Source organism: Panthera leo, chromosome D3 (genome assembly GCF_018350215.1).
Source record: "Panthera leo isolate Ple1 chromosome D3, P.leo_Ple1_pat1.1, whole genome shotgun sequence".
Lineage (NCBI taxonomy): Eukaryota > Metazoa > Chordata > Mammalia > Carnivora > Felidae > Panthera > Panthera leo.
In genome coordinates, this window is record NC_056690.1 from 31,679,307 (window position 1) to 31,689,632 (window position 10,326).

Here is a 10,326-nt window from a genome sequence, read left to right on the forward strand (position 1 = left end):
CCCTTCTACACCCCCTCAAACAGAATGGGCCTCAAACACCATCCATGACCTACTCCATGGATTTGTTTACTGTTGTTGCTGCGAAGCCCAGATCAGTTGGAACTGATAACCACAGTACTATCAATGATTCCATAAGTATGGAAGCACATGATTAGAACAATTCATCCAGCTCCTTAGGCCAGCCACTTCAATATGGAAAACTCACATGTCATCACTTCAGCTCTAATGTTCCTGCTAAAGCTAACCCCCATTCTATCTTGTTCTGTCCTTAATGGAGATAGAAGTAAATGCTCTCACTTAAATAACCATTCACACACTCCAATAGGGTTCTGAGGTTACTCTTTGGCTTTCTCATCTCCAAATACCCAATTTGTCATATTTATCCACATTACCGGAGGAGGACATACACTAAATGGACATGGAGTGGAGTTTTAATGCTATTTCACAGCCAATATAGGAGATTTTTCTCAATAGTAATTTTTTTAATGTTTGTTTGTTTGTTTGTTTGTTTGTTTGTTTTGGCAGGGGAAGAGAGACAGAGAGAAAGAAGAGAGAGAGAGAATCCCAAGCAGACTTTGCACTGTCAGCACAGAGCCTGAAATGGAGCTCGATCTCACAAACCCATGAGATCATGACCTGAGCCAAAATCAAGAGTCAGATGCTTAACTGACTGAGCCACACAGGCACCCCTCTCAATACTATTTCTGTACACAAATTTATAAAATATCAATAATAATTGACAGAAATAAAATATGTGACAGAACCGGAGACCTCAAACCTACACCAAAAATAAATTCATAAAAAAATACAAACCAAAGTAATTTTTCTTTATATTCAAGTAAAACAAAGCACCCATTTAAAAATGTAACCCTCCTGACCCATGTCCAAAATTGCCTATCTGTGTTCCTTGCTTTATATTTTCTAAAGCATTTAACACTTTAATAAGCCCTACAATTAACTTTTGGTTTTGTTTATGGCCTCTGATCACTAGAATTTAAGTTTGCCTGAATGTAGGAAATTTTTAAGGTAATGTTTTTTTCTCTATTAAAGTTTTTTTAATGCTTATTTTTGAGAGAGAGAGAGAGAGAGAGAGAGAGAGTGCATAAGCAGGGGTGGGGCAGAGAGAGAGAGAGGGACAGAGGATCTGAAATGGGCTCTATGCTGTCAGCACAGAGACCAGACACTCAACCAACAGAGCCAAACAGATGCCCCTTAAGGTAATGTTTAATGTTATTTCCCTGAGGCTTAGAAAAATATCTGGCATGTAATAGGTTCTCAAAAATAATTTTTTGTTGAAAGAAATAAAGTTTATTCTATCAAGTAAATTGTTATTTCTAAATGATAAATATCATGTGTCTCCTCTATTTTAAATTCTTCAGAAGAATACCATCACCTTCAATATTAGTCCATACCAATTAGGTGTGTAAGACTCTTCCTCCTAAAGTGCTCCTGACCACTTTTATGAACTTACTTCCCAACTCCCCTACACATCACCCTGGAAGCCAGCCCCACCAAAACACAAAGATGTTCTCAAGCACACCATGGCTTCCCATCATTTTGCCTTGGTGCACATGATCTCTTCTGCCTAGAATGACTTGTTCTTCCCACACCTTACCTGACAAATGCTTGCTGACCTTTCAGGAGAAAAAAGAAAAGCACCATGTCTATGATGCTTTCCCCAACCTCTACATTCCTGCTACAATAAAATATTTCTGTCTCTATGTTCCCATGGCAACCAGCACATCCTTCTAGTACAGTGCTTCCCATGTTGCTGTCATTATTTGTCTATTTGTCTGCCTCACCCAATGGTGAGACCTCTCCAGCCCACAAAACATCACATCTTTACATCCCCAGCATCTAGCAGAGCAAGTGTAGTAACTGTTTGGACTTAAATTGAATCCAAAGTACTGGGAGAGGTGAAGAGAAGTACACTTTGGGGTTCAGTTTTGTTTCTTTCACTTGCACCTAAAATCTATGCTTTCCCCACAGACTATCCACACAGACATACAAGCTAAAGAGAAAGACATAAAAGAAGCAGAAGACACTTCACTCCATTGGTTTCATACTGAATCAGAAAAGCCCATTTGTCTTTGCTAATTTAAGCTATTAAAGCTGTGTAAACCATATAAACTATTGTACTCACCTCCTCTACTACATGTCCAAATTAGAGCCAATAAATGCTAAAGGATAATGTAAGTATATATGTTTTTCACACAGAGAAAATTATACACAAATTCTAGACCAAAATTATAAAATGTCAATGATCACAGGTTTCCTTTGAGATAAAGGACATGTGAGAAGGAACCACATGAAAAGGACTTTCTACAATTCTTCAGGGGCACACACGGGGAATAATCCCAAGGAATTCTGCAGATAAAAGAAAACAGGGGGTTAGCTGTGAGAAATGCAGAAACAATGCGTGTGAGCACCCATGGACTCAGCCCTCCCAGTTTCAAAATCAGCTGAAGTCACAGCTCAATGGGAAAGGTAGTAAACAGGGTTTTTCCTAAGTATCCTTAAAATCAGAAACTTTCTTCCCTAAAGGCCCAAAATTATCAGAGTTCAAGAAAAGTGGTAACTCACTATGATTACACCAATATTAATGAAATAAAACTAAGGCCCTGTGCATCAGTAATATTACAGACCTTTGCTTGTCAATCGTCAATAGGAGGTTAAATTATGCCCAGCCAGTGAAAACTGCTGGGATTAACCATGGGGCTCACTCAGCAACCCCAGATGCTGCTACTAACTCCAGAGACACACTCCTTTCCCAGAATCACCTTTCAATTCTGGTCAGCGAAACTCACGTTACCAAGATTAAGCTGCAACTACAGCCTGCAGTCTTGCACAAGCAAATCAAAAGGGAAATTTGGGCGTGTTATATCTGAACAGTTGTATCTAACAACATACTTTTCTGGTACGTGGTTTATGAAGGAGACAGGAGAAGAGGAAAAATGAGACATGTTGCTAGAGGCAAACCAGTAAGCATAGTTTTATCTTTGTTGTTGTTGTTTTTAACAAACAAACATTTGTAGCAGTATGCAGTGTCTCGCTTTATTTGCAAGTGGCAATTAATATGGCCCTATAGGGCTAGAGACAATATTTCTTTGGATCTTGGAACTTGAAGGGCTGAAGCCCTTTTCCTAACTGTGGTTCTTCTCCCCTCATCTTCCATAGTGTGAGCCTTATGGGACCAGTTCACAGAAGTATTCCTCAGCAATAATGGATGTTTGATGAAGAAAGGAATGATAAAAAAATCAAATGGGTTATATAAATGCACATATGCAAAAAGTTGCCATTAATTCAGTAATACTTAGAGATGAATAATTTGTTCATCACACCAGAAATTAAAACGTATTCAGTCTACAATGAGCATTGAAACTACAAGTAAGCCATTCTGTTGGAACCATTTGGTTACCTTATTGCCTGGGCCCTAGATCAAGCCATTCCCAAGTGTGGAGGACACCAACATGGGGTAGTGTCACAAACCTGAGACTGCAGGTACCATGCAGGCTTGGTCAGGCCCACAGCCTCCAGCCCCGCTCATGAGCACACCTACTGTACTGTGCTCGGTAAAATGTGCTTTCCCCTGCAGCTGCCCCAGCTCATGTGAAGATCTACATTTCTGCTTTCCCTAGAGTGCCCAATGTATCTTTTAATTCTATAAGCAGCAATCAGGGCAAGACTGGGGTGAATGGGGACAGCCTCTCAGAAGATCTACAAAAACACAGAGGCAGAGATGAGGGGCATCCAGCAGCCGGTACCATGCCTTCTTCCACGAAGGACAGAGCTCTGCCCTCAGTGACGAGAGGCCTAACAGAGACTCACAGAACTCTAAAGACTTCTATATTGGTAGGAGGCTTGTACTGGGTGGAACGGACACCTCAGCTTTCCCAAATGGGCAGCACTCATCCCCTGAACATGAAGGCCTCTACTGGTTTCTCCACAGCCTTGGACAAGTTTCAGCTTCCCTTATTCTTCACCTTCTGCCTGAGTGCCTCAGACTAACCACAATTAAAGCAGTTGCCTTTCCAACCTTACCATCACCAAATATCAGATGCCCTTAACTTTTACTTTCTTCATCCCACTGTTATTTATTCAATCACTTAGCATTTAGTCAGCAACTACTGAATGCCAGGTCCTATATTAGAGGGCTTTTGCACATCATAGATGAGGAAGCTGATGCTCAGAAAGCTTCTCTGAGTAGATGGTCACCTGGGGAAGAGCCAGAAAACAATTCTTCGCATGTTCACTTTCTCCTGCTCTGGGCACTGGGCCCCTGGGACCCACACGGAGCTATGGTGTCTACTTAGGTCAGAGGTGGAGGAGCAGGCAGAGGATCTCCTGCAGTGATGGGGGCAGTGCTGCAGCATCTACAGACTGGAGGAGAGGGGTGCAGAGCCCAGGCTGGCTTCCTAAATTCCACATAACTTCCCCGCCCATCTTTCCCAGTCCTTGATCTAGAAATGATCAAGACATACAAACATATCCTCATACATGGATTCATGCCTACAAACACCTCCCCACAACACACACACACACACACACACACACACACACACACACACACACAGCAGTAACCTGAAAGGCAACTTGACTATTCCATCCTGCACAGCTATCCCCTCCTACAGAGACTTTAAAAAGTTAGTCTCTGGTACTAAATGCAGAAAGATAATCCCTGCTCCTTTTAATATTCAATGATTACTTTGTTCAGTGGCCGTGGTATGTGTTTCTCTGTATAATGTGGAGGAAGGCTAGTTAAAGGAGGTTCTCTATGCCATCACCATACTCAGCGGCTTGCTCAGATGAGAACATCCTGCCAAATTAAGCATCTGCTAGGCTGCATGCACTGAGTTCCTTGTACATTTGGGACACAGAGGATTGAGGTGCCTTCCAGCATGAGTGAATGTAACTAATATTTTCTAGGATGTCAACAGATCATTCTAAAGGGAGTATTCCATAGTTAGCCATTACCCTCTGCAAAGTTCAGGAAGTGTTAAATCAAGGGTGAATGTGGACTGTTATGTCCTATAAGCCATGCAAGTAAGCTCTACACTTGGGCTCTGAAACCTGAGCAACATTTCACCAGATATCCCCAGCAAAATAAATATCAGAGCTCAGGTATGCTTTTGTGAAATTTATCTTCAACAAAGACCCGTGTTCTTTATTTTTGTAAAGAATTAAGATATTGAAAAGACATTTTGTGCTCTGCTGTGTCCTAAGAACCTCCCTCTTTAAAAAAAGTTCTCAATATTGTGGCACTGTTTTCATTATAAGTCACAAGTGTGATAGCCAATTAGCAAGAGACCAACAATTTTTCCTCCTCTGAAGGTGCATGCAGATTGGCACAGAGATTCTGTCTTCATCCGTGGCACTCAGACACAATATTTATGCAGGCATTTCAACAAGACCATTCAGCTGACATCTCTGTATGTGGCACGTATGTGAACATGTTCACAGGAGTGTGTGTCCGGTCTTCTACCAGCTGAGAACAAAGAACGTTAAAGCTGGAAGGAATACTAGAAATTGTGAAATCCAAATCCCTTATTTTAGAGATGAGAAATTTCAGTCCCAAAGAAAGGAGGAGCTATAACATGGTGGAACTAGAATCAGACCCCCTGAGTTCAAATCCTGATGTGAGCATTGACTACCTAGCTGATCTCGGGCAAGTTACTCCTCTTCTCTGGGTCACAGTTTGCATACTTGTAAAACACAGACAACCACCGAATCTACCTCATGGGAATATTTTAAGGATGAAATTGTGTAATTCATGTAAGGAACTTAAAAGACTCCCAGATAGATAATATTGTACCTAAAACTAAGTTTGAACCAAACCATGATCCAAAACTTTGGCTTAATGATTTCCAAGCTAACTGCTTTCCAACATGGATCATCACTTAGGAGTGTACAACATGTTGTAAAAGGACAAAAAGACTGAATGAACATCAAAAACATGAATCTCTGTTATATATGTATACACACAGAGGCCCTTGTCCCAAAACTTATGTGAATTTCCAAATACTGTTATGGCACATAATTTCCCCCAATAAAATGCAGCAAAGTATAACTGAAAAATTTAAGGGACCCCTTTAGACTTTTAATGATTCTATAAATATAACCCTAAGGTAATTTATAAAGCTAATAAAATACATTCCAACTGAAGCATTTACTGCAAGTTTTTATTGTTGGTGACAAAAGTACATAAAGCATTTTTCTATGTCATACAATCAAGCCACCATAGAATTAAAAAATCTTTGCTTTTATTTATACAGAATTTCTATTGTCTGGTTTTGAAACCCAACTGATCAGGGTCTAAAGGTGGCAGGACTGGGCTGAAATCCCTTAAGGATGGGAGCTACAAGTGACCAGCCAGCATTCTCTGGCACAATGCCTGGCCCACGAATATGTGTTTCTGGAACCAAACTACTGCCTGGCATATAGTGCCAGCCAACCATAGCTCAAAGTGTTTGTTCACTAGCTGCTGCTCAAACCTTTGAACTTGGTATACCAAAGGTAGTTTAGGTATCTCAACATACAAAAGTAAAGGTTATTCAAGAGCTGACCATATTAGACCTGTGGGCTGTCCATAGTCACAAGTGCCCACAATGGAATCATAAAGACCCAGAACCCCTAAGAGATGAACGACAAAGAAAATATAATGATTCAGGGCATCAATATGAGATGCGGTTTTAAAATCCCCTCAGGCAGGAAGAATGATCTAAAAGAGGCCTGGCAGAGGTAAGGTCCAATAGCATGAGCTTCCCTGTCCCAGGTGGCGAGTTAGACAGGAGCACAGGGACACTGAGTTGATAGAACCAGGTGAAATTCCCAATAAAAATGGCATCAAGCTGTCTCCTAAAGGTGAGTATCCAAGTAGGCATGGAGGTCCCAGATGAGTGTCCAAGCAGGCATGGAGGTCCCAGCATAGACTCAGTGCCTAGAGTGGGGGAGCATGAAGGAGCCTATCCCCAGCACTGTGAATGCCCACCATGGCCAGGGCTGGGCTGGGAGGTAGAAAAGAGACTAACTGAGGAAAAGGCTACAGAGGGAGGACAGGACAAGCCCTTGAAGGTCTCAGGTAACGAGCAGGTGATCAAGGGCTCAGTGCAGGCTCAAGACTCCTGAACATCTGAGAAGCCAAGCCTCCAAGACTATCAATGTCAATGCTAAAACACGAGGTGAGCCACAGAATTGGGAAAGCTTTTATTTCCCAGGGCCTCTCTTCCTCAGTAGATGCCCGATGGTGTTGGGATGTGCCATATTGTAAAACCTATAGTAAAAGAGGTAGATAAAAGGAAACACACAAAAAATTACCTATAATAAATTGAACAAAAAGGAATCCTGACATCTGTAGGCCACACTCTAGGCCACTGTGACAGGAGCATGAGTTCATGTGGTTTGAAATATATCAAACCATCAAATTACTATTTGCAAATAGAGATGTGTTCAGGCCACCACACCAAGGTAGAAATAATTGGTAGTCTTTAGCCCCTTACTTTTGCACTGAAATTTTGTACAAAGCTTGTGAATTATGGCAGGTCAACTTGAGAGAGAAGGAATCAATTTATGTGCAAATGCATTTATTTTTTTAAGCTTTTATTTACTTATTCAAGTAATCTCTACACCCAACGTGGGGCTCAAGCTCACAACCTGGAGATCAAAAGTCGCACACTCTTCTGAATGAGCCGGCCAGGCACCTCACAAATACATTTCTTGAAAATACTTTTCTGATCTCCAGATCTTGATCAGATCTTGGCCTGGCCTCTCCCTACCACACTGGGCTGTGAACTATGGAAACTCAAGCTATGAGCCATTTCTCATTCACAATTATGTACCTTGGTTTTTCTAATGTAGCAGTTGATTTCAGAGTCAGTGTGGCAAAGTGGTTAACAGTGGACACTGCTGCCAGAGTACCTGGATTTGATGCATGGCTCTACTACTTTCTGGCTGTGCAACTTTGGACAAGTCACTTAATCTCTCTGTGCTGCAGTTCACTTAGCTATAAAAAGGAATCAGAAATAGTATCTGTCTCATAAGGTTGCTATGAGAATTCTAGTAATATACATAGAAAGCACCAAGAATAGTGTGTGGCATAGAGAGCACCATGTAAGTGCGTGCTATGATTATTAACGATACCTTCTATTATATGAATTTGGTCTTTACCCTTTATTATAAATCTTGTGCAGTTTACATTTTTTCACCAATAACATGTACTATAACTATTTTTGCTATATCAATTATATTTTTTTGCACATAGAAAATAAAGTTTTGTTGAATAAGTGAGTGAATGAATGAATTCCTATTTCACTAGATACAGGCACCAGTATCATACCAAGAAACACAGACATCTGAGGTACAAACTGACTTCACACAGCTGTTATATAATTGACACAGTGGCCCTTGGATAAGGGCTGTTTTCATTATTTATCTCTACAGCAGGGTGTGATAATGAACCATGCTGACCTAAGACATCATGTAAGATAATGGACCCATAAATGAAGGTGGAACTGCAAACGACTAAAGACAAAGTCACTGTTATTATTGGAAAGAAAAGTGGGAACAAAACCAGAATTTCAAAAGGTGATGGTGCTGGTATGATCCCATTCACATAACTTGAAAAAACGCAAGAACCTGAAGAGGCCCAGGGCTGCCTCATGTTCTGGCTGATGAACACAGCAATCATTCAAGATCATTCATATTTATAACTAGGGAAGGGGCTTCCTGGGCATTATCCCATGTAAGTTTCACAACAAACCCACAAGAGGTATTACTGGGTATAACTGGGCCCACTTTCCCAAGGGTAAACCAAGGATGATGATTTGCCACAGTTCAGAACAACCAGTGTGTGGCAGAGTAGAGACTTACACTCAGGGATTAGGACTCCAGTTTCTAATATCAGGTCTGCTAAAAGGTGATTGTATGATTTTGAACTCTGGGCCTTAGTTTTTCATACCTGAAAAAAAATGAGGAACCTAAAAAGAAGATTTTTGATGACTTTTCTAACCTTAAACTTAACTTTAAACTACCCTCAGCATCAATTCCTAATTATGTCCTACTGGACAACCATGGTATTCCTTGTCTTAGTTCATGGCCCTGCTTTTCAGGCTGCTGCCCACCTGCTCTGAATCCTTTTATCTTTCATTCAACCCAGCAGCTTCTATTATCACAAAGATTCAAAACCCCCCACCAGTCCCATGTCATTACTGAAGATCTGATTGACCATCCCCCCTTTGATCCCCTGACCTACAAGTCAGCTAACAGCTGATGTAGAGTCCAAAACAAAAGATCCCCACAGTGCGCAAAGCACTGTGGAGATGAGGCCAGCAGCCAAACACAATCCTAGCCACCCAACCTTCCATCCTGGAAGGCTTTCTGCTGGAACTAAAATGCAGCTTCAGGAAGGACCCACTTAGGGTCTAGGCAGACCAGCCTGCCTATCCACCCTGCTGATTGATGGGGCAGCAGATGAGGCAACTAGCTGTCCTTCTCTCCAGACAACAGCCTTGGAGAACAGGAATCCCATGGGAAAGATGATACAATGGATTCCAACGGGTTGCTAAGACTTGTCCTACAGGGTGAGGTTTGCCCCTCTCGTAAGCTGAGGGTGTTGCCCACTTCATATATCAACTCCAGGAGCTGTTCAAAAACAAGTCACCTTTCCTCACAAGGCACAATATGCCTCACAGCCCTGAGACCATGGCCAGCTCCTTCAGATACTCTTGACCATGAAGGAGAGGCATCTGCCATGCAACCAGACCTCCCTCGATGAAGAAAGCACCCATACCCCATCCTCAGTGGAACAGCATCAGGACCTCCCCTGCTGCTCTTTGTCACACTCTTACCAACAACCCAAGCACACCACATGCTGGATGAACTTACACAAACCCCACTTCTGGGGGGAGGATAATCATCTGGAGAAAGGTCGTTCCTCTAGGCTATTACCCATCTTAATGAACAAATAAAAATGATAGGGTGTTTCAGGTCATCAGACATTGTATATGTTCTAGAAATGTGAACAACCTCTTAGCTGAGGAGTAAATCAGCATTTCTGGGACTAAGGACCCTACACTGTACAGAGACCTCCATGCAAGGGTGCCATCAAATATCTTACCAACAGTTTCAACTGTAGGTGAATTTCAATTATCCATGATTACGGGTGAAGAGTAGTAAGGATGATCCCCAAAGAACTGCTTACACAGGCTTCACAAAGAATTTTTGTACCCTCTTTTTGCATAAAGCTGAGCCTGGTGTATGGGGATTTTACTTCATGGTGAATAGTGAAGCCCCCCTCAGAAGGGCTACACTGTCAAAGGGCTTAGGGTCGTG